Source organism: Eretmochelys imbricata, chromosome 5 (genome assembly GCF_965152235.1).
Source record: "Eretmochelys imbricata isolate rEreImb1 chromosome 5, rEreImb1.hap1, whole genome shotgun sequence".
In the NCBI taxonomy this organism is placed as follows: Eukaryota; Metazoa; Chordata; order Testudines; family Cheloniidae; genus Eretmochelys; species Eretmochelys imbricata.
In genome coordinates, this window is record NC_135576.1 from 134,211,817 (window position 1) to 134,236,503 (window position 24,687).

Sequence of the window (24,687 nt, forward strand, 5' to 3'; positions counted from 1 at the left end):
TTTACTGTTTAAACGCTCATGCTTTAAGAACAAGCTGGTATAACTGCTCGTGACAAGACATACTGGGGCTGAAGTGTGGATTTCCTGCCCTATCCTGTCCACCCACAATATACGAACAGGTCTTTTTCTGCAGCTATCCTACTCCTGAGGGTTGTTGAAACAAGACACAGACTGTAATGCCACTTTTCTCTGTTACTAGAAAACGATACATTAGCTCTCCCTAGTGGGTTAGTTGCATTACTGCATTATACGTTGGTCTGGTTATACTTTCTTTGCTCCATGACGTTGTTATGTTAGCTAAGTTTCCTGGCACAGTGTTTTCATGATTCCTTCTGTGTTTTGTGCTAATGCATTAGCTAACAAAGAGGACGAGTGGTGCACATCAGCATTGTCATTTTGTGGTATACAGACTCACCAGTCTTTATCTGGAAACCAGAGGGTAACATCGAGGGTTCTTTGCCATCATGAAAACATAAGCATATTAAGAATCCACTTAAAATAGGCCTTTTAATTACTATTTGAATGATAAAATGGCCCATAATTTTGTCTCTTACATTTCACCTTATGGTACATCAGTGCACAATTAAGCATATTATGAGTGATTACATGTTTCTCTGATGCACCCAGTATTAACCAGTCTCACCAAACAGGAGTCTGGACTATATCAGCACCTAACAAAAAGTGTCTCTGATCTAACTGGCCTCTGTGCATGACCACAATATAAACATTAGTAGAAATAGTAGATGGACGATGGATCTGTTCCGGGGTCTCTAAAAGTGCCCTGTTGAAATTGACAGGAGTCAGCTCCACTGAATCTCGTTTTATAGATGCATCAACAGATATCTTGTTTAGTCAAAAAAATGTCGTTAGGCTTAGGTGGCATTAAGGAATCATCATTTATTGAAAAGATAATGGGAGTGACACCTTTCTAAAATTGCCTGCATTGTGTAGGTGACAGTGCTTCAGGATAAGAAGAACCAATGGAGAGAAGTTGAAGCTGGACAAATTCAAATTAGAAATAAAGCACACATTTCTAACAGCAAGGGTGCTCAACTATAAATGGCCAAGATAAGGGGTGAGTTTCCCATTTCTTAATGTCTTTAAATCGATGCCTGCTTGCCTTTCTGGAAAATATGCTTTAGTCAAACACTTGTTATCAGGCTCAGTGCAGGGATAATTGCATGAAATTCTATGGCTTGTGTTATACCGGAAGTCAGACTAGACATAATGGTCCTTTCTTGCCTTAAAATATATGAATGTGTGAGGATATAGATATTCAGGCCTGTCTGCAAAGGCCTATACTTTAAGAATTTAGGTACATGTTTATCATTTAGCTAGTTATAGAGGTATAAAAGAAAGAATCTGGGTAAGGGCCCTCTCAGAGTGACAGTCTGAGGCCCTGTTCTTAGGCTAAGGCCTTTGGCTAAGCAGCAGCGGCAGCCATAAGCTGGGAAGTGAACGGTCACATCCTCACATTCCAAACTAGTCAATCTGGGGCTGTTAGAAAGGTGATCCGATCTATCACCTCCAGAGAAAGGGAAGAACCTAGAAGATGTAAAAGGAAATTTAGGTTGATAGTTTTCTGTCTGGTAAGAACTCACTTATCAATAGATACAGCTGGGAAACCCTTATGTCTTTTAGATGTCGTTGTGAAATCCTCACTTCTGTATTGTTTTGTCATTATAGTTCCCCCTTTACTATTGTTTATTTGCATGGTTTCTGTCTGGTTCTGTGATTGTTTCTGTCTGCTGTATAATTAATTTTGCTGGGTGTAAACTAATTAAGGTGGTGGGATATAATTGGTTAGCTAATCATGTTACAATATGTTAGGATTGGTTAGGTAAATTTCAGTAGAATGGTTAGTTAAGGTATAGCTAAGAATATTACTATATAAATTAGGGGCAAACAGGAAGTAAGTTGGGATTTAAACATAAGGAAAAAGGAACTTGGATTTAAGCTTGCTGAAAGTTCACTCCAATAAACATCAAAGTGTTTGCACCTTTGGACTTCGGGTATTGTTGCTCTCTGTTCATGTAAGAAGGACCAGGGAAGTGGGAGAGTGAAGAAATTAGTTCCCTAACATCTTGGTGCCGTGACTCGGATGCATCGCATCAGATAGGTGAGTGGCAGCCTGTAAGTCCCTCTCCCCAACAGTCCGTGCAGCTGCTTGGAGGGGGTATGGCGAACTCTCGTGATGGTAGTTGCGGATTCTGGCCAGCTGGGGTGACAGATTTTTTGAACAAATGGATAAGGAAGAATCAGGGCCTATATCAGGTGCAGGTGTCATAGAATAACAGAGTTGGAAGGGACCTCTGGAGGCCATCTAGTCCAACCCCCTGCCCAGAGCAGGACCAATCCCAACTAAATCATCCCAGCCAGGGCTTTGTCAAGCCTGACCTTAAAAACTTCTAAGGAAGGGGATTCCACCACCTCCCTAGGTAACGCATTCCAGTGTTTCACCACCCTCCTAGTGAAAAAGTTTTTCCTAATATCCAACCTAAATCTCCCCCATGCAACTTGAGACCATTACTCCTTGTCCTGCCATCTGCTATCACTGAGAATAGTCTAGATCTATCCTCTTTGGATCCACCTTTCAGGTAGTTAAAAGCAGCTATCAAATCCCCCCTCATTCTTCTCTTCCGTAGACTAAACAATCCCAGTTCCCTCAGCCTCTCCTCATAAGTCATGTGTTCCAGACCCCTAATCATTTTTGTTGCCCTTCGCTGGACTCTCTCCAATTTCTAAACATCCTTCTTGTAGTGTGGAGCCCAAAACTGGACACAGTACTCCAGATGAGGCCTCACCAGTGTCAAATAGAGGGGAACGATCACGTCCCTCGATCTGCTGGCAATGCCCCTACTTATACACCCCAAAATGCCATTGGCCTTCTTGGCAACAAGGGCACACTGTTGACTCATATCCAGCTTCTCGTCCACTGTAACCCCTAGGTCCTTTTCCGCAGAACTGCAGCCTAGCCATTCGGTCCCTAGTCTGAAGCAGTGCATGGGGTTCTTCCGTCCTAAGTGCAGGACTCTGCACTTGTCCTTGTTGAACCTGACCAGATTTCTTTTGGCCCAATCCTCCAATTTGTCTAGGTCCCTCTGTATCCTATCCCTACTCTCCAGTGTATCTACCACTCCTCCCAGTTTAGTGTCATCCGCAAACTTGCTGAGGGTGCAATCCACACCATCCTCCAGATCATTAATGAAGATACTGAACGAAACCGGCCCCAGGACCGACCCTTGGGGCACTCCGCTAGATACCGGCTGCCAACTAGACATAGAGCCATTGATCACTACCCGTTGAGCCAGACAATCTAGCCAACTTTCTACCCACCTTGTACTGCATCCATCCAGCCCATACTTCTTTAACTTGCTGACAAGAATACTGTGGAAGACCGTGTCAAAAGCTTTGCTAAAGTCGAGGAATAACATGTCCACTGCTTTCCCTTCATCCACAGAGCCAGTTATCGCGTCATAGAAGGCAATTAGATTAGTCAGGCATGACTTTCCCTTGGTGAATCCATGCTGACTGTTCCTGATCACTTTCCTCTCATGTAAGTGCTTCAGGATTGATTCCTTGAGGACATGCTCCATGATTTTTCCAGGGACTGAGGTGAGGCTGACCAGCCTGTAGTTCCCAGGATCCTCCTTCGTCCCTTTTTTAAAGATTGGCACTACATTAGCCTTTATCCAGTCTTCCGGGACTTCCCCCGATTGCCATGAGTTTTCAAAAATAATGGCCAATGGCTCTGCAATCACATCCCACAATTCCTTTAGCACTCTCGGATGCAACGCATCCGGCCCCATGGACTTGTGCACGTCCAGTTCTTCTAAATAGTCCCAAACCACTTCTTTCTCCACAGAGGGTTGGCTACCTCCTCCCCATGTTGTGCTGCCCAGTGCAGTAGTCTGGGAGCTGACCTTGTTCGTGAAGACAGAGACAAAAAAAGCATTGAGTACATTAGCTTTTTCCACATCCTCTGTCACTAGGTTGCCTCCCTCATTCAGTAAGGGGCCCACACTTTCCTTGACCTTCTTATTGCCAACATACCTGAAGAAACCCTTCTTGTTACTCTTAACATCCCTCGCTAGCTGCAACTCCAGGTGTGATTTAGCCTTCCTGATTTCATTCCTACATGCCCAAGCAATATTTACATACTCATCCCTGGTCATTTGTCCAATCTTCCACTTCTTGTAAGCCTCTTTTTTGTGTTTAAGATCAGCAAGGATTTCACTGTTAAGCCAAGCTGGTCGCCTGCCATATTTACTATTCTTTCTACACATCGGGATGGGTTGTCCCTGTAACCTCAATAAGGATTCTTTAAAACACAGCCAGCTCTCCTGGACTCCTTTCCCCCTCATGTTATTCTCCCAGGGGATCTTGCCCATCAGTTCCCTGAGGGAGTCAAAGTCTGCTTTTCTGAAGTCCAGGGTCTGTATTCTGCTTCTTTCCTTTCTTCCTTGGGTCAGGATCCGGAACTCGACCATCTCATGGTTACTGCCTCCCAGGTTCCCATCCACTTTTGCTTCCCCTACTAATTCTTCCCGGTTTGTGAGCAGCAGGTCAAGAAGAGCTCTGCCCCTAGTTGGTTCCTCCAGTACTTGCACCAGGAAATTGTCCCCTACAGTTTCCAAAAACTTCCTGGATTGTCTGTGCACCACTGTATTGCTCTCCCAGCAGATATCAGGATGATTGAAGTCGCCCATGAGAACCAGGGCCTGCGATCTAGTAGCTTCTGCGAGTTGCCGGAAGAAAGTCTCGTCCACCTCATCGCCCTGGTCCAGTGGTCTATAGCAGACTCCCACCACTACATCACTCCTGTTGCTCAGGCTTCTAAACTTAATCCAGAGACACTCAGGTTTTTCTGCAGTTTCGTACCGGAGCTCTGAGCAGTCATACTGCTCCCTTACATACAGTGCTACTCCCCCACCTTTTCTGCCCTGCCTGTCCTTCCTGAACAGTTTATACCCATCCATGACAGTACTCCAGTCATGCAAGTTATCCCACCAAGTCTCTGTTATTCCAATCACATCATAATTCCCTGACTTTGCCAGGACCTCCAGTTCTCCCTGCTTGTTTCCCAGGCTTTGTGCATTTATATATAGGCACTTGAGGTAACCTGCTGATCGCCCCTCTTTCTCAGTATGAGGCAGGAGCCCTCCCCTCTCACGAGCTCCTGCTCGTGCTTCCTCCCGGTATCCCGCTTCCCCACTTACCTCAGGGCTTTGATCTCCTTCCCCCTGTGAACCTAGTTTAAAGCCCTCCTCACTAGGTTAGCCAGCCTGCTTGCGAAGATGCTCTTCCCTCTCTTTGTTAAGTGGAGCCCGTCTCTGCCTAGCACTCCTCCTTCTTGGAACACCATCCCACGGTCGAAGAATCCAAAGCCTTCTCTCCGACACCACCTGCGTAGCCATTCGTTGACTTCCACGATTCAACGATCCCTACCCCGGCCTTTTCCTTCCACCTGGGATGAGACTGAGAAGGAGATGGGAGAGGTTTTGGGAGACCCCAAGGGAAAGGAGTGTAGGAAAAAGGGAATGGTATTACAAGGTTTGTGTGCTGGGACAGCATACTGGGTAAAAAGGGAAGCCGATCTCCTCCAACACATTAAGGATTTGGAGGGGATTGTGGATCAGCAACAGATTTTAACAGAAAAATCCGTGTTAGCGGTAATGGTAGTGGATTTGAAGGCACGGGATGCTGCACGGACAGAGGAGTCTTGTGAGGCAATCCGGAGAGAGAGGGACGTAGGAGACTTAGAGGGCGAACCAAATACAGTCCCTGCCACTAAGTGAAAGTCTTGGTTTCAAGTGAATACATGCATGTGTGAGGGAGAAATGATGACACATTGTAGTTGCAGAAATATGGAAACTGTTTATTAAAGTTTTGTTTGATACAATGTTAAAAAAATAAAAAATGGAAAAAGCAAACGTGCCATATTTGTTACCCAGGTCAGTATGCGATATAGAGTACTGCAGCAAATAGCGCTTAGGGAGAAGAGTGGCCTGAGATCTCAGGAAGCGCGTGAGTGATAGGGGTGTGCTTTTTGTTTGTTTTGGTTTGGGGTTTTTTCAACATCCAGAGCTTGCAGATGTGGGAGCTTGAAGGCCACCAGCCTTCAAGAGAAGAACCAGAGAAGCAATGGTTTGTGCATTCAGCAAAGTGCGGTAGAGGCCTTTGAAGCTTTTAGTGACACCCATGCCCAGTGTCTTCATGACTGAGGTTGTGTTTGGAGGCAAAAATTTCAAAACAAGCTTACAGCTCCAGACTGATTGCATGAGGTGGACAGTTGTCAATCAACAGACACACGTGATGGGCCCCTAGGCACAGCTCCTTGTTCTAATTTTTCAGCCACTCTTGGAAAAAAAATAAATAGCCACTCATTCAGGCATTGACAAAATGTCTATAGATCCCGGGCAGCAATGAAATCACTTGCTCTTTCTGATCACCGTGAGCGTTTTTTTCTCCATCCTATCTACGTTTGCACTGTACAACAATGTGATGTGGTCCATAGCCTTTTCTGCTCCTGCAAACTCTTTCTTCAGCATACTAATGCCTCTGTCCAGAAAGCCCCAGTCGAAGAGAGCGGCCTGATCAGCACTGGAGAGGTCACGTGCCTGGAGCAGCATGAACAGAATGCAGGACTGGGTGTTCACCCTCCATTCAGTAGTTGCTGGAAGGTCAACGTCTTGTTTCTCGCTGCGCTCCTTATGCTGAACAATATTGTGTCAGTCTTTCCAATGACTGAGCCAGCCATCTGAAGGGCTGAACTCCTTCCCCTGCTCTGCTGTTGGCTGAGTCACTTTCTGTTTCAGCATCGGTCCAGAGAGTTGAGCATCTTGGCAAATCTTTTGCTGAAGATAGAGCCACAAGGCTTCATCAATGTCTGCCTCCTTGCCATTTAATTCACGCTTGCGGCCTCAGTTTGTGCTGATCTCATGCTCCTTTAAAAGGTTACCGCTAGTTTTAGGATGCAGAATGCAGAGTTTGAGACACCACACTTCTCAGCTATTCACACTTGCTTGGCACTGAGCTCAGGTAGGGCCTCCAGAACCATTACTTTATTAATGAGAGGCAAGCCCACTCATTTAGAAACCATGGCATGTGGGAGAAGTGGTCAGCTGAGCAGGTTGGAGCCAGCAAAATCATTACAGGTACAACCGTTTTTAAATAATATTGTCAGGCCAGGTAACTTTGTTTCTCATGGATGGTATATTATAGAACCCACCAAAAGGAGACCATATCAGACCACAGGCAGAATGCTGTTCAGAGTTAGCATAACAATAAATTCTGCTCAAAGAAAATGGGGGTCACGGGGATGCCAGTTTTTTAATTTTTTTTCTTTTGGTTTCCACTGAAATGCTGAAAAACCAACTGTACAGTTTGTTAACAACCGAGGAAAATGCCTCTACATTTTGTCTTTTTTTCAAACATTTTTAAAAACATTAAAATGTTGAATCTGAATTTGTGCTACACAGGATCACAATGGTCCCTTCTGGCCTTGGGACCTCTGAAAAATTTCAACCAACTCTACATGACAAGCAATTAGAGTCAGAAATCTCTTACAGCATTTCATCCAGTGCCCATTGGCATCAATGGAAATATTCCTCCTGACTTCAGTGGGTTTTAGGTGAGGTCCCCATCACACTGAGTTTAGATGAACATATTCGCTTCCATAAGGTTGTTTAATTTCACAGCCATCTCAATGTCTACTAGAGAAGAGTCCCGCTGGGGATATTACCTGCCTGCATCCAAAACAAAAGAAGTTGCAGTTCTCATGTGCCACTACGTAATTGCCGTCACTCTGTCGGCCAAGCAGAACATCCCATATGATAACAATGTTCTGGGAAGTGCTCCCCTTGGGAGCAGTTACGAGAGGCAGCTTAACAAAATGTTTCATGGCGATTTTCGGTTCATTGCTAATGATGTACATTTTGAAAGGCAACTGATCATGTCCTTGGATTTTATTGCAATTGTCTCATTTAAATAATCAGTGTGTACGGTACTTCGTATGTAGCTCAATTTCTAAGCATATGCATCATAATCTTCATGGCATGGAACCTGCAGCCCAGGGTGTGGCACAGAATGGCACCTATGGTGGTCACCTTGGGCCCTTTCAGCACCTCGTGGCTACCAGCATAATTCAGACAGCCCTGCAGGCCTTAGGTCTCTGCTTGTCTATGTGCTGCAGCACTGCCTGGAATCTCCACACCAGTCAGTACTGTGAACGCCAATACACCTCACCCATCCCCTGCCCCGTTTACCTTCTACACCAGCTCTTGCCAGGGGCTTTTGAAAGACGGTCTAACAACTCCTTTCCCCCTTTCTTGCAGTGAGAGAATCCTACTCCACCTGGGTCCATTTACACTGCTCTGACTCTGTTCCCTGATGTAAAGGGGCCGGAACGGGGGGGTCAGGATCTCACCCTATGTCTCTACCTCCAGGTCTGCTGTCAGGGCTTGATCCAAAGCACACCGAAGTCAGTAGGAGTCTTTCCACTGGCTTCAGTGACCTTTGGATCAGGCCCTCAAGCCTGGAAAATATGTTAGAACTGCTTTTGTTTTATGAAGAATATTTAAATATGGGAAACTGAATCCCAGCCAAATTCACCAGGTTTGAGATTTTATTTCAAAAAATATGCAGCCCACATTTATGAAAATATTCACTAAGCTTTCATGCAAACCTGGATCTGGTTATGCTGGGCCACTGACAGGATGGGAAACATCAAGTTAATCTTGTGGCAGCTCTGCCATTGTGGGAAGCTAGGGAACTTCCCCATTTAGATGAAGGTTATTTAAGACTAATTTTCTCTCTGTAATTTAATTTTGGAGGCTGTAATCTTTCCCCCTTCCTTAGTATGTGTTTCAAGCATCTGTATTTTTCCAATAACAATAAAAGTCCATAATGAGTACAGTGGTCGAAAACTTTCCCATTGAAAGAAATCAGTAGAAAGAAGCCCATTCAAAATTTATCAGCAAATAGATCAGACAAAATTTTCACAACTGCCTCCTTATTTTGACCAGCTCTGGAGTTGGTTAAAATGTTTCAAATTTCACGCTTTTGAAAAAAAGAAAAATACAAAAAGAATTCCTGAGATTTTCCTTTTTCTTCTTTTTTACAGCCTCTAATATTGAGTCATCCTCATTCTTCTTAGAGGAAAGAAACCCTCTACTGAATTTCCATTCTTTACAGTGGATAACTGCTCAATGTGTGATTTTATTTGATTAGCCTGCTGCTGCTCCCATGATCAATGGTAACTACTTGTTGTGTTACCCACAGGAAAGCTGGATTCCAAACTAAAGGCTGGGAGAAAGCCAAAGGGGACAGAAGAGTACATGGATGGAGGCGTCCTCTAGGGAAGAATTATATTAAAGGGGGAACTCTGTATCTTACTAAAGAGGATGGAAAAGAAGTTGGTAAAGTACAGGTCGGAGGTAGTGAGGAACAGTCAAACATAAAAGAGTCCCCTTTAAATGCAACTGAATATTGAGAAAACGTACAAGTGCATATATACAAATGCTAGAAGTCTAAATACTACGATGGGTGAACATGAGTGCCTGGAATTAAATGAGGCTATTGATATAATAGGCATAACAGAAACTTGGTGGAAGAGGATGATCAATGGGACATGGAAATACTAGGGTACAAAATGTATAAGGATGACAGAGTACGTCGTGCTCGGAGGATGGGACTATATGTGAAAGAAAGCATCAAGTCAAATAAAATAAAAATCTTAAATGAATCAGTCTGTGCCATAGAATCTCTATGGATAGAAATTCCATACTTGAACATAAGCGTATAGCGGCAGGGATATATTACCGACCATCTGATCAGGATGGTGACAGTGACCGTAAAATGCTCAGGGAGATTAGAGAGGATGCAAAGGCAGAAAGAGCAAAAATAATGTCAATTTAATTTTTCCTCATATTGACTGGGAACATGTCACCTCAGGACGGGATGCAGAGAGAAAATTTCTAGACACCATTAATGACTTCTGCTTGGAGAAGCTTACCCTGGAACCAATAGGGGGAGAGGCAATTCTGATTTAGTCCCAAGTGGAGCATAGGATCTGGTCCAGGAGTGGAATATAGCTGAACTGCTTAGTAATAGACGTGATAATGTAATTAAATTTAACATCCTTATAGGGTTCCAAAGAAACCCACCACAGAAGCGTTTAACTTCAAAAAGGGGAAGTATCCAAAAATGAGGAAGCTAGTTAAATGGAAATTAAAAGAAACAATCACAAGAGTAAAATGCCTGCAAGCAGCATGGAGACTGTTTAAAAATTCCATAATAGAAGCTCAAATTAAATGTATATCCCAAATAAAAATATGAGGAGAAAAAAATGCCACCATGGTTAAACAGCAGTGTAAAGAGGCGGTTAGATGCAAAAAGGCACCCTTTTAAAATGGGAAGTCAAAGCCTAGTAAGGAAAATAGAAAGGAACATAAACTCAAGCAACTTGAGTGCTAAAGTATAATAACAGAAATAACGTGAAGAGCAACTAGCTAAGGACACAAAGACTAATAGCAATTGTTTTAAGTACTTCAGCAGCAGGAAGCCTGGCAAACAATCAGAGGGGCCTCTGGAGATGCTCGAGGAGCACTCAAGGCAGACATTGAGTAGACATTCTTCCATTGGGAAGGAGCTAAGTGAATTCTTTTCTTTGGTCTTCACTGCAGAGGATGTGGAGGAGGTTCCCACACCTGAGCCTTTCTTTTTAGATGACACATCTGAGGAACTGTCCCAAAATGAGGTGTCAGTAGAGGAGGTTTTGGGACAAATTGACAAATTAAACAGTCATAAGTCACCAGGACCAGATGGGATTCAGCCAAGAGTTCTGAAGGAATTCAAATATAAAATTTGCAGAACTGCTAATAGTGGTATGTAACCTATTGCTTCAATCAGCCTCTGTACCAGATGATTGGACAGTAGCTAATGTAACATTGATTTTTAAAGAAGACTCCAGAGGTCACCCTGGCAATTACAAGCTCGTAAGTCTAACATCAGTACCAGGCAAATTGGTTGAAACTATAGTAAAGAAGAGACTTATCACACACATAGATAAACATGATATGTTGGGGAAGTGTCAACATGGCTTTTGTAAAGGGAAATCAAGCCTCACCAATCTATTAGATTTCTCTGAAGGAGTTAACAAACATGTGGACAAAGGTGATCCAGTCAATGTAGTATACTTGGACTTTCAGAAAGACTGACAGGGTCGCTCACCAAAGTCTCTTGGGCAAACTAAGCAGTCATGGGAAAAGATGGAAAGTCATCCCATGGATCAGTAACTGCTTAAAAGACAGGAAACAAAAGCAGGAATAAGTGGTCAGTTTTCAAAATGGAGAGAGGTAAATAGCGGGTCAAGAATCTGTACTGGGACCAGTGCTGTTCAAAATATTAATAAATAATCTGGTAAAAGGGGTGAACAGTGAGGTGGCAAAATTTTCAGTCTATATAAAATCACTCAAGATAGTTAAGTCCAAAGTTGACTGTGAAGAGTTAGAAAGGCGGTCTGACTTAAACTGGGTGACTGGGTGACAAGATGGCAGATGAAATTAAATATTGATAAACGCAACTAGGTAATGCACATTGGAAAAAATAATCCCAACTTTATATGCAAATTGAGGGGTCTAAAATTCAGTGTTACACTCAAGAAAGAGCTCTTAGTGTCATCACAGATGGTTCTTTGAAAATATCTGCTCAATCTACAGTGGCATTGAAAAAGCTAACAGAATGTTAGGAACCATTAGGAAAGGGACAGATTATAAAACAGAAAATATTATAATTCCACTATATAAATCATGACCATACCTTGAATACTGTGTGCAGTTCTGGTCACCTCATCTCAAAAAAGATCTATTGGAAGTGGAAGAAGTGAAGTGGAGGGCAGAGTAAATGCTTAGGGGGGTGGAACAATTTTCAGCTTAGAAAAGGGATGACTAAGGGGGATATGAGAGAGGTCTTTACAAACATGACTGGTGTAGAGAAAGTAAGTGTTATTTACCCCTTCACATAACACAAGAACTAGGGGTCAACCAATGCAATTAATAGGCAGCAGGTTTAAAACAAACAAAAGGAAGTGTTTCTTCATACAGTGCACGATCAACCTGTGGAATTCATTGCCAGGGGATGTTGTAAAGGCCAGAAGTATAACTCGGTTCAAGAAAGAACTAGATAAGTTCATGGAGGGTAGGTCCATCAATGGCTATTGGCCAAGCTGGTCAAAGACATAAACCCATGCCCTGAGTGTCCCTAAACCTCCAACTGCCAGAAGCGTCTGGATGCGGGAACTAGAGGTGTGCTGCAGCACCCCTACGTTTTACTGTGAAAAGTTTGCTGGTGCTGGCAGGAGGAAGCTAACATTATTCCAGAATTCTTGAGAATCCCGGAGCTGCGCTGCATCCGTGTGGCGTGAGTGGGAATTGCATCTTTTCCACATTGCTTTTGAATACACGGGGTTTCCAGGTTCGTTAGCTGGCTTTCAGCACGCCCACTATAAAAAATGGCCCAGCCCTGCTGGCGGCTACTGTTGGAAGACAGGGCACTGGGCTAGGTGGATCATTGGTCTGACCCAGTATGGCCGTTCTTAAGTTTTAAACTGGCTTGGTGTTACTGTAGTACAGCAAGTCAATGGAGAAATCACTTCACTCATACCACACTTCACTATCACAGCTAGTCTAACACTTGTCTCTGAAACACTTCCCCCGATATCCCTCTACACTGTGCAAAAAGGCACTGCTCTCACCGCTGACCGCGATGCTTGGCACCAATAAACCCTCCGAAAGCTCCATGCTAGCAGGGATGGGGTGGAGTGTGGCTGGCCCCTTCAAGGGGAATCAGGGCTCATTCTACCCTGGACAAGCTTCTTTAAGGAAAATAAGCCCCTCTTGGCCCACCGAGGCAGTTAGCTGACTAATGAGCACCTGGGCCTGATAAAAGGCTATCAGATCTCAGCTGGAGAGAGATGCTCCTACAGAGAAAGGAGCTCCCTGTGACTCTAGTACAAGGAGGACCTCTCCAAGCTGACAGGTGAAAGGAGTTAGCAAAGAGGGGCTAACTGGGAAGAATCTGACGGAGGGCTACAGCTGGCCTGAAGTCAAACCTTCTGGGAGGAGAGATGCAGACTCCTCTTCTGAGGAGCATGATCCAAAGTGGATCCAGCCTGCTGGCACTCAACATTAAAAAGGTTGCAGAGCAGTGTTTAAACTAAGAGATGGTGGGGAGGAGGAGCCGATGGCTGCAGAGGCACACGTGGATCAGACAGAGACTTCTCTTAGAGGAGAGTCTATTGATCAAGAATCTTTAGGTTTTAGTCAGGAGGAGGGGATGGAAGAGGATAAAGTATGGGCCAGATCAGACGAGAAACATTTACATAAAGAATCTGACACATCAGAAAAGGGCAGACAAATAAGCAGTGACAAGTTTTTAAAGTGATTGTACACAAATGCTAGAAGTCTAAATAATAAGATGGGTGAACTAGAGTGCCTCGTGGTAAAGGAGGATATTGATATAATAGGCATCACAGAATCCTGGTGGAGTGAGGACAATCAATGGGACACAATCAGTCCGGGGTACAAAATATATGTGTGTGGGGGGGGCTATATATGAAAGAAAATGTAGAATCAAATGAAATAAAAATCTTAAATGAATCCACATGTTCCATAGAATCTCTAGGGATAGCAATTCCATGCTCTAATAAGAATATAACAGTAGGGATCTATTATCGACTACCTGACCAGGACAATGATAGTGACAATGAAATGCTAAAGGAGACTAGAGAGGCTATCGAAATAAAGAACTCAGTAATGGGGGGGATTTCAATTATCCCCATATTGACTGGGTATATGTCCCCTCAGGATGAAATGCAGAGACAAAATTTCTCCATACTTTAAATGACTGCTTCTTGGAGCAGCTGGTACAGCAACCCGCAAGGGGACAGGCAACTCTCGATCTAGTCCTGAGTGGACGCAGGATCTGGGTCCAAGAGGTAACTATAACAGGACCACTTGGAAATAATGATATAATATAATAACATTTAACATCCCTGTGGTGGGCAGAACACCTCAACAGCCCAACATGGTGGCATTTAATTTCAGAAAGGGGAACTATGCAAAAATGAGGAGGTTAGTTAAACAGAAATTAAAAGGATCAGTGACTAGAGTGAAATCCCTGCAAGCTGCATGGACACTTTTCAAAGACACCATAATAGAGGCTCAACTTAAATGTATACCCCAAATTAAAAAACACAGTACAAGAACTAAAAAAGAGCTACCATGGCTTAACAAACATGTAAAAGAAGCAGTGAGAGATAAAAAGGCATCTTTTAAAAAGTGGAAGTTAAATCCTAGTCAGGTAAATAGAAAGGAGCATAAACACTGCCAAATTAAATGGAAAAATGTAATAAGAAAAGCCAAAAAGGAGTTTGAAGAACAGCTAGAGAAAAACTCAAAAGGTAATAACAAAATGTTTTTTAAGTACATCAGAAGCAGGAAGCCTGCTAAACAACCAGTGGGACCCCTGGACGATCGAGATACAAAAGGAGCACTTAAAGACAATAAAGCCATCGCAGAGAAACTAAATGAATTCTTTGCTTCAGTCTTCAAGGCTGAGGATGTTAGGGAGATTCCCAAACCAGAGCCGTCTTTTGTAGGTGACAAATCTGAGGAATTGTCACAGATTGAAGTGTCACTAGAGGTGGTTTTGGAATTAATTGAGAAATTTAACAGTAACAAGTCACTGGGACCAGATGGCATTCACCCAAGAGTTCTGAAAGAATTCAAATGTGAAATTGCGGAACTATTAACTATGGTTTTTAACCTGTCCTTTAAATCAGCTACTGTACCCAATGACTGGAAGATAGCTAATGTAACGCCAGTATTTAAGAAGGGCTCTAGAGGTGATCCTGGCAATTACAGACCAGTAAGTCTAACGTCAGTACTGGGCAAATTAGCTGAAACAATAGTAAAGAATAAAATTGTCAGACACATAGAAGAACATAAATTGTTGCGCACAAGTCAACATGGTTTCTGTAAAGGGAGATCGTGTCTTACTAATCTATTAGAGTTCTTTGAGGGGGTCAACAAACATGTGGACGAGGGGGATCCAGTGGACATAGTATACTTAGATTTCCAGAAACCCTTTGACAAGGTCCCTCACCAAAGGCTCTTACGTAAATTAAGTTGTCATGGGATAAGAGGGAAGATCCTTTCATGGATTGAGAACTGGTTAAAAGACAGGGAACAAAGGGTAGGAATAAATGGTAAATTTTCAGAATGGAGAGGGGTAACTAGTGGTGTTGCCCAAGGGTCAGTCCTAGGACCAATCCTATTCAACTTCTTCATAAATGATCTGGAGAAAGAGGTAAACAGTGAGGTGGCAAAGTTTGTACACGATACTAAACTGCTCAAGATAGTTAAGACCAAAGCAGACTGTGAAGAACTTCAAAAAGATCTCACAAAACTAAGTGATTGGGCAACAAAATGGCAAATTAAATTTAACGTGGATAAATGTAAAGTAATGCACATTGAAAAAAATAACCCCAACTATACATACAATATGATGGGGGCTAATTTAGCTACAACTAATCAGGAGAAAGATCTTGGAGTCATCATGGATAGTTCTCTGAAGATGTCCATGCAGTGTGCAGCGGCAGTCAAAAAAGCAAACAGGATGTTGGGAATCACTAAAAAAGGATAGGGAATAAGACGGAGAATATATTATTGCCCTTCTATAAATCCATGGTATGCCCACATCTTGAATACTGCGTACAGATGTGGTCCCCTCATCTCAAAAAGGATATACTGGCATTAGAAAAGGTTCAGAAAAGGGCAACTAAAATGATTAGGGGGGTTGGAACGGGTCCCATATGAGGAGAGATTAAAGAAGCTAGGACTTTTCATCTTGGAAAAGAGGAGACTAAGGGGGGATATGATAGAGGTATATAAAATCTTGAGTGGTGTGGAAAAAGTGAATAAGAAAAAGTTATTTACTGGTTCCCATAATATAAGAACTAGGGGCCACCAAATGAAATTAATAGATAGCAGGTTTAAAACAAATAAGAGGAGGTTCTTCTCCACACAGCGCACAGTCCACCTGTGGAACTCCTTGCCTGAGGAGGTTGTGAAGGCTAGGACTATAACAGGGTTTAAAAGAGAACTGAATAATTTCATGGAGGTTAAGTCCATTAATGGCTACTAGCCAGGATGGGTAAGAAATGGTGTCCCTAGCCTCTGTTTGTCAGAGGGTGGAGGTGGATGGCAGGAGAGAGATCACTAGATCATTACCTGTTAGGTTCACTCCCTCTGGGGCACCTGGCATTGGCCACTATCGGTAGACAGGATACTGGGCTGGATGGACCTTTGGTCTGACCCAGTATGGCCATTCTTATGTTCTTATGACAAACCAGCTCTGGGAGGAGAGCTGGGGATTCCTAAACTTGGCAGAGGATACTTGTTGGTATTAGCCTCAGTGCCAGAAGAAGGGTTGGATTTGAGGGGCTAATGGGGGAGGGGTGGATTATACTCTGTACAAGGAGTTAATAAATGAGAACCCACAAAGAAGGCATCTTGTTCTCTGTTCCTGAGTCTAAGTAAATCATTGCAAGACAGCAAGATGGAGTGAAAGAGGACCGCAGAGTCATAAGGCCCTGCTGTGCCAGAAGGGGGTGTGCTCAAGGACTAACTGTGCCAAGGAGTAGCATATATTTTGCTCATACCACATCTTCTTATTCTTTCCATCTGCATTGCTACAGCCTACCCTAAAATGAACAAGTCATGGAGCACAGGTGTGTGGTGCGCATGGCCTCCTCAGACCTTTTGGGGTGGTTTAATTGAAGCATGCCCAAGCCTTTAAATAATATGAGTGTCATGCAGTCATACAAGAATCAAACCTAGACAAATCAGAAAATATTCCAGATCTTAGAATACCATGACAGGCGCACCAAAGAGGGAATGGATTACAGCTTTGACAGAAATAGTAGCATATGCAAAAGCAATTTTTCACTTGAAAGGAGTTGGGAAACCATTTCACTCTGGCAGGAGCTGGGAAGCCATTTTTGAAGTACTTGCATAATGGAAAAGAGTCTCTCAAACCTGGATCAGTACCATCAACTCCGAGGAAGCTGCTTAGCCAACTCCCGGAGTGTATGTATAGGGTTTGCCATCATGTGAGGCAACAATAAAGACGTGCAGACTTTTCATTGTCTCCCTATTATTCTGTGTTATCTGTTTCATGAATGTGTTATCTCACATGGAGACTGGGATTGGGAAGCCAGAAACTACGCTGAAATGTATTTCTAATACACTCAGTAAAAACTATGCTGATAAAAGCAAAACCAGGCTTCATGATATGTGGAGGGCAAGTGTCAGTAAATAACACTGGACCCATAAAGGAGCATAAAATATACTAGCAAATTGAATGAAAACAGTGTCATAGAATCATAGAATATCAGGGTTGGAAGGGACCTCAGGAGGTCATCTAGTCCAACCCCCTGCTTAAAGCAGGACCAATCCCCAACTAAATCACCCCAGCCAGGGCTTTGTCAAGCCTGACCTTAAAAATATCTAAGGAAGGAGATTCCACCACCTCCCTAGGTAACGCATTCCAGTGTTTCACCACCCTCCTAGTGAAAAAGTTTTTACTAATATCTAACCTAAACCTCCTTCACTCCAACTTGAGACCATTACTCCTTGTTCTGTCATCAGCTACCACTCAGAACAGTCTAGATCCATTCTCTTTAGAACCCCCTTTCAGGTAGTTGAAAGCAGCTATCAAATCCCCGATTCACTCTTCTCTTCTGCAGACTAAATAAGCCCAGTTCCCTCAGCCTCTCCTCGTAAGTCATGAGCCCCAGCCCCCTAATCATCTTTATTGCCCTCCACTGGACTCTTTCCAATTTTTCCACATCCTTCTTGTAGTGTGGGGCCCAAAACTGGACACAGTACTCCAGATGGGGCCTCACCAATGTTGAATAGAGGGGAACAATCACGTCCCTCAATCTGCTGGCAATGGCCCTACATATACATCCCAAAATGCCATTGGCCTTCTTGGCAACAAGGGCACACTGTTGACTCATATCCAGCTTCTCGTCCACTGTCACCCCTAGGTCCTTTTCTGCAGAACTGCTGCCGAGCCATTCAGTCCCTAGTCTGTAGCGGTGCATGGGGTTCTTCCATCCTAAGTGCAGGACTCTGCACTTGTCCTTGTTGAACCTCATCAGATTTCTTTTGGCCCAATCCTCTAATTTGTCTAGGTCCCTCTGTATCCTATCCCTACCCTCCAGCATATCTATCTCTCCTCCCAGTTTAGTGTCATCTGCAAACTTGCTGAGGGTGCAATCCACACCATCCTCCAGATCATTTATGAAGATATTGAACAAAACCGGCCCAAGGACCAACCTTTGGAGTACTCCACTTGATACCGGCTGCCAGCTAGACATGGAGCCATTGATCACTACCTGTTGAGCCCGACAATCTAGCCAACTTTCGATCCACCTTATCGTCCATTCATCCAGCCCATACTTCTTTAACTTGCTGGCAAGAATACTGTTGGAGTCCGTGTCAAAAGCTTTGCTAAAGTCAAGGAACAACACATCCACCGCTTTCCCCTCATCCACAGAGCCAGTTATCTCGTCATAGAAGGCAATCAGGTTGATCAGGCATGACTTGCCCTTGGTGAATCCATGCTGACTGTTCCTGATCACTTTCCTCTCCTCTAAGCGCTTCAGAATTGATTCCTTGAGGACCTGCTCCATGATTTTTCCAGGGACTGAGGTGAGGCTGACTGGCCTGTAGTTCCCAGGATCCTCCTTCTTCCCTTTTTTAAAGATGGGCACTACATTAGCCTTTTTCCAGTCGTCTAACTCTAACAAGACTAATCAATTAAGGTGGGCCATCATGTGCCAGCAATGCCTCTCTGCCATGTACATTGGTCAAACTGGACAGTCTCTACGCAAAAGAATAAATGGACACAAATCAGACGTCAAGAATTATAACATTCAAAAAGCAGTCAGAACACTTCAACCTCCCTGGACACTCAATTACAGACCTAAAAGTCGCAATTCTTCAACAAAAACTTCAAAAATAGACTCCGAACTGCAGAACTGGAATTAATTTGCAAACTGAACACCATTAAATTAGGCTTGAATAAAGACTGGGAGTGGATAGGTCATTGCACAAAGTAAAAACTATTTCCCCATGCTAATTTTCCCCCTACTGTTATTCACACCTTCTTGTCAACTGTTTGAAATGGGCCACCCTGATTACCACTACAAAAGTGATTTTTCCTCCTGCTGATAATAGCCTACCTTAATTGATTAGTCTCATTAGAGTTGCTATGGCAACACCCATTTTTTCATGTTCTCTGTATATATATATCTTCCCACTGTATTTTCCACTGCATGCATCTGATGAAGTGGGCTTTAGCCCACGAAAGCTTATACCCAAATAAATGTGTTAGTCTCTAAGGTGCCACAAGTACTCCTCATTCTTTTTACTGGAGAGGATTCACTAGGATTAAAAAAAAAAATCTTTGTTTTAGGGACCCACCAAGTGATACTGAAGTAAAGTAAATAACAGCAGGGTCAGGGCAAAGTCTTGCCATGGTTTAAGAACTACTGAAGCGGTAGCAAGCCAAGAGGTGCATCTTCTCCTGAGGATGGAGAGAGGTTAATAATGGGGTGCACAATGGAACATGTTAGCACCAGTGATATCTAATATATTGATGATTTGGAAGAGGAAGTAGGCAGGGAGCTGGTGAAATTTGCTGGAGGCACTAACCTGTTTCAATCAGCAAAGAATATAGGCGATTAGGCAGCATGACGGCTGGTGTAACCCAACATGGATCAGTGTAAGGGGGTTCACGTTGGCCAAAGTAGTTTAAAAGTCTCCTCTACACTGATGGATTTTGAAGAAAAGACTTAAGATATTGTCCTGGCTCAATGCAGATGCCTCCCTATGTACAGCAGCAGGAGAAACCGGCCAAGAGGCTGCTTTAGGTAGAAAAGAATACAGAAAGTATTATACTGACATTCCATAGAATCACAGAATATCAGGGTTGGAAGGGACTTCAGGAGGTCATCTAGTCCAACCTCCTGCTCAAAGCAGGACCAATCCCCAGTTTTTGCCCCAGACCCCTATATGGCCCCCCTCAAGGATTGAACTCACAACCCTGGGTTTAGCAGGCCAATGCTCAAACCCCTGAGCTATCCCTCCCCCCCCATGGCCTTACCTTAAAAAGATAGATTTTAAACAGAACAACAAATTAATTTTTTTTATTGTTAGCAGCAAAATTTTATGTTGCACATTACTGGAAAAATGTGACTTCTCCTCCAGTGGAATTGTGGTATAGTAAAATCTGGACTGTCCTTATAATGGAAAAGTTTTCACACCAGGTACGTACAAAAGAGAAGCACCAAAAAAAGGAAAAAATATTTAGAAATTTGTTAACCCTTTTTACTGTACTCAGAGCAGGAGGGCTTCCCATTCAGCAAACCAGAATCTTTAGCTAGGTTCTTTGAATGTTAACCTGATCCTGAATAAATATAAGTAACATACGAGGACATCCCAAGAAACTTACTAATTTTTTGTTAGAATGAAGGTTCTCCTTCTCCTGAACCACACACTGCTATTAGCCTATCTGGACCATCAGCCTAAACACTTACTGGAAATCCTGTTGCTGAAACCTCAACTATAATGTTGCAATTTAATAAAAGCACAACATGAAAGCTTAAATGTTAAAAAATTAAGTAATCTTTTTTGATCTCCTGTCACATGATAGGAACAATCCTCATGAGGCTGGAATCCTCTGCCAGGAACATTTGTTGTTCATTACATCAGGAGGATGAAAAAACAAGTATCAGAAGAAATTCCCCCAGCCCTGCTATGAAAATCAGCTCCCCCCAAGCATCGCTGCTTTTGTCACAGAGGGCTGGGGTATCTCCCTGCCTCCGGTTTTCTGCTTTTCAGTCAGTTCAGAACAACTAGGGAGTGAAGTGGGAGATTTGCTCAGTGCTGACTATTATACATAGGGTTCTACCAAATTCTCGGTCCATTTTGGTCAATTTCATGGTCATAGGATTTTAAAAATCGTAAATTTCATGATTCCAGCTATTTAAATCTGAAAGGTCATAGTATTGTAATTATAGGGGTACTGACCCAAAAAGGAATTGGGAGAGGGGTCGCAAAGTTATTGTAAGAGGGGTTGCTACCCTTACTCCTTCACTGTTGCTGCTGGAAGCAGTGCTGGGCAACTGGAGAGCAGTGGCTGGTGGGCAGGAGCCCAGCTCTGAAGGCAGAATTGCCACCAGCAGCAGCGCAGAAGTCAGGGTGGCCTGGTAGGGTATTGCCACCCTTCTGCCTGCAGAGCTGGGCCCTCAGTCAGCAGCCGCCGCTCTCTGGCCGCCCAGCTCTGAAGGCAGCAGCTCAGAAGTCAGGGTGGCCTGGTAGGGTATTGCCCCCCTTCTGCCTGCAGAGCTGGGCCCTCAGTCAGCAGTCGCCGCTCTCCGGCCGCCCAGCTCTGAAGGCAGCAGCCCAGAAGTCAGGGTGGCAATACTGCGACCCTCCTAAAATAACTTTGCAAACCCCCTGCAACTCCTTTTTGGGTCAGGACCTGCAGTTTGAGAAACGCTGGTCTCCCCCATGAAATCTGTATAGTATAGGGTAAAAGCACACAAAAAACAGATTTCACTTGGGGGGACCAGATTTCACCATCTGTGAGGCATTTTTCACGGCTGTGAATTTGGTGGGGCCCTAATTATACAGTTTGGAAAGAGTCCTTGTACAGATAGCAAGAAAAAATTCTTTCTTCTCACGCCAGGGGTGAGCAACTTTCCTCTGTACAGAAAGGAGAGAGATTTGTGGTTTAGCAGCTTCCCTCTGTTAATCCCCCTTGCTCCTCTCCTTCACCCTCACCCTTCCATTCCCTGATTTTTCCACACTCCCTCCCAGGCCTTCCCAGAGAGGCAGTGGGACCTTGTAGTCCAACACTGGCCTGAAGGAGAGAAGGTCTTGGGACCCAATCCTGGATCTCAGCGCAAATTCCCCCTGTGGCTCTGAGATAGTCAGCTTCACCAAACTTTTCACACCGGGGACCTGATACTAGACTCTTCCAGGGCTGGTATTAGGGGTGGGCCACCCGGCGACTGCCCAGGGGCACCATGGTCAAGGGGGCACCATGCGGCAGAGCAGAGTGTAGAGTCAGAAACTCCTCCTGGCTGGCTCTCTCCCAGCGGGGGGTAGGGGGAGCGAATGGTGACACACAGATACTTTCCCCACCTGGGCTGGGCTGTGAGGTGACCATCAAGAGCTGCTCTCCTGCCCTCCCCTTACACAGGCTAGGTGGGGAAAGGGACCGGTATCATAGATCATAGGACAGGGAAGGGACCTTGAGAGGTATCTAGTCGTGTCCCCCGCACTCATGGCAGGACTAAGTATTATCTAGACCATCCCTCACAGGTGTTTGTCTTAAAAATCCCCAGTGATGGAGATTCCAAAACCTCCCTAGGCAATTTATTCCAGTGCTTAACCACCCTGACAGGAAGTTTTTCCTAATGTCCAACCTAAACCTCCGTTGCTGCAGTTTAAGCCTTTGGCTTCTTGTCCTATCCTCAGAGGTTAAGAAGAACATTTTATCTCCCTCCTCCTTGTAACAACCTTTTATGTACTTGAAAACTGTTATCATGTCCCCTTTCAGTCTTCTCTTTTCCAGACTAAACAAACCCCATTGTCTCAGTCTTCCCTCAGAGGTCATGTTTTCTAGACCTTTAATCATTTTTGTTGCTCTTCTCTGGACATTCTCCAATTTGTCCACTTCTTTCCTGAAATGTGGCACCCAGAACTGGACACAATACTCCAGCTGAGGCCTAATCAGTGCGGATTAGAGCGGGAGAATTACTTCTTGTTTCTTGCTTACAACACCCCACTAATACATCCCAGAATTATGTTCGCTTTTTTTTGCAAGTATCACACTGTTGACTCAAATTTAGCTTATGGTCCATTATGACCCCCAGATTGCTTTCTGCAGTACTCCTTCCGAAGCAGTCATTTCCCATTTTGTATGCGTGCAACTGATTGTTCCCTCCTAAATGGAGTAGATTGCATTTGTCCTTATTGAATTTCATCCTATTTACTTCCAACCATTTCTCCAGGTTGTCCAGATCATTTTGAATTTTAATCTTATACGCCAAAGAACTTGCAATCCCTCCCAGCTTGGTATTGTCTGCAAACTTTATAAGTGTACTCTCTATGCCATTATCTAAGTCACTGATGAAGATATTGAACAGAACTGGACCCAGAACTGATCCCTGCTATCCCTTCATGCCCTTCCAGCATGACTGTGAACCACTGATAACTACTTATTTTTGAAAAGTCATGGAAGACAGGAGAGATTCCAGGTGACTGGAAAAGGGTAAATAAGAGTGCCAATGTATACAAAGGGAAATAAGGACAATCTGGGGAATTACAGACCAGTCAGCTTAACTTCTGTACCTGGAAAGATAATGGAGCAAATAATTAAGCAATCAATTTGCAAACATATAGAAGATAAAAAGGTGATAAGTACCAGTCAGCATGGACTTGTCAAGAACAAATCATGTCAAACAAACCTGGTCGCTTTCTTTGACAGGGTAACAAGCCTTGTGGATAAGGGCCCCACCCCCAATACCCCCCTTCCTCCTAGGCCTTGCCTCTTCCTGCCCACGCTCTACCCCCACCCTGCCTCTTTCTGCCCCATTCCACTCCCTCCCCACAGCATGCCGTGCCCTCTCTCCTCCCCCCACTCCGGCCTCCTGCATGCCCCAAAACAGCTGATCGTAGTGGGTGGGAGGTGCAGGGAGTGAAGGGGAGGTGCTGATCAGCGGGGCCTGCTGGTGGGCGGCAAACCCTAGGGGGAAGAGGGGAGCTAATGAGGGGCTGCTGGTCGGTGCTGAGCCCCAGAGCCCAGAGCACCCATGGAGTCGGTACCTATACCTAGGGGTGCGGTGTTGTAGTGGGGGAATGAGCAGCAATGCCAGCTGCTCTGTGCATCCAGGTCAGTTTGCCCACATGGGCACAGGTGGGAGGGGCAGGAGTTAGGGGTGCAGGTGGGAGGGGCAGGGTTTAGGGGCACAGGTAGGGAGTATAGGGGTTGGGGTGGAGGGGGGCACAGTATAGGGGTTAGGGCTCTGGAGGGGGCAGGGGTTGGGGTGAAGAGAGCACAGTGTAGGTGTTAGGGGCAAAGTGGGCACAGTGCAGGGATTAGGGGTGCAGGAGGGAGGTGTAGGGATTACAGGTGAAAGGGGCACAATGCAGGGGTTGGGGATCCTGCGGAGCCCACAGTGGCAAGGGGAAATGGGGCAGGCATCATACCCATGGGGTCCCAGGTCACCAAAATATAAGTTTTCCCAGGGCACTATTTTCCCTAAGGACAGCCCCCATCCATATTAAGGCTTGATCTTCTTGAGTCCCTCGTGTTGACTCCTGTTTTAGGTGCCACTGTGGGCAACTTGCTGCGTGTGAGCACAATACTAGAGCTGATTGGAGATGAGTATGGAAAAATGCCTCCTTCTCCCATTGTTTGTTTAATATCTAACAATCCCATAAACCTCTCTGGGGAACGACAACCCCAAAAAGTGATGGATTGCATCTCAAGGGAACCTGCAGCACTGAGGTTAATAGTATCTGTTGGCAAATGTTGGCTGTTTAT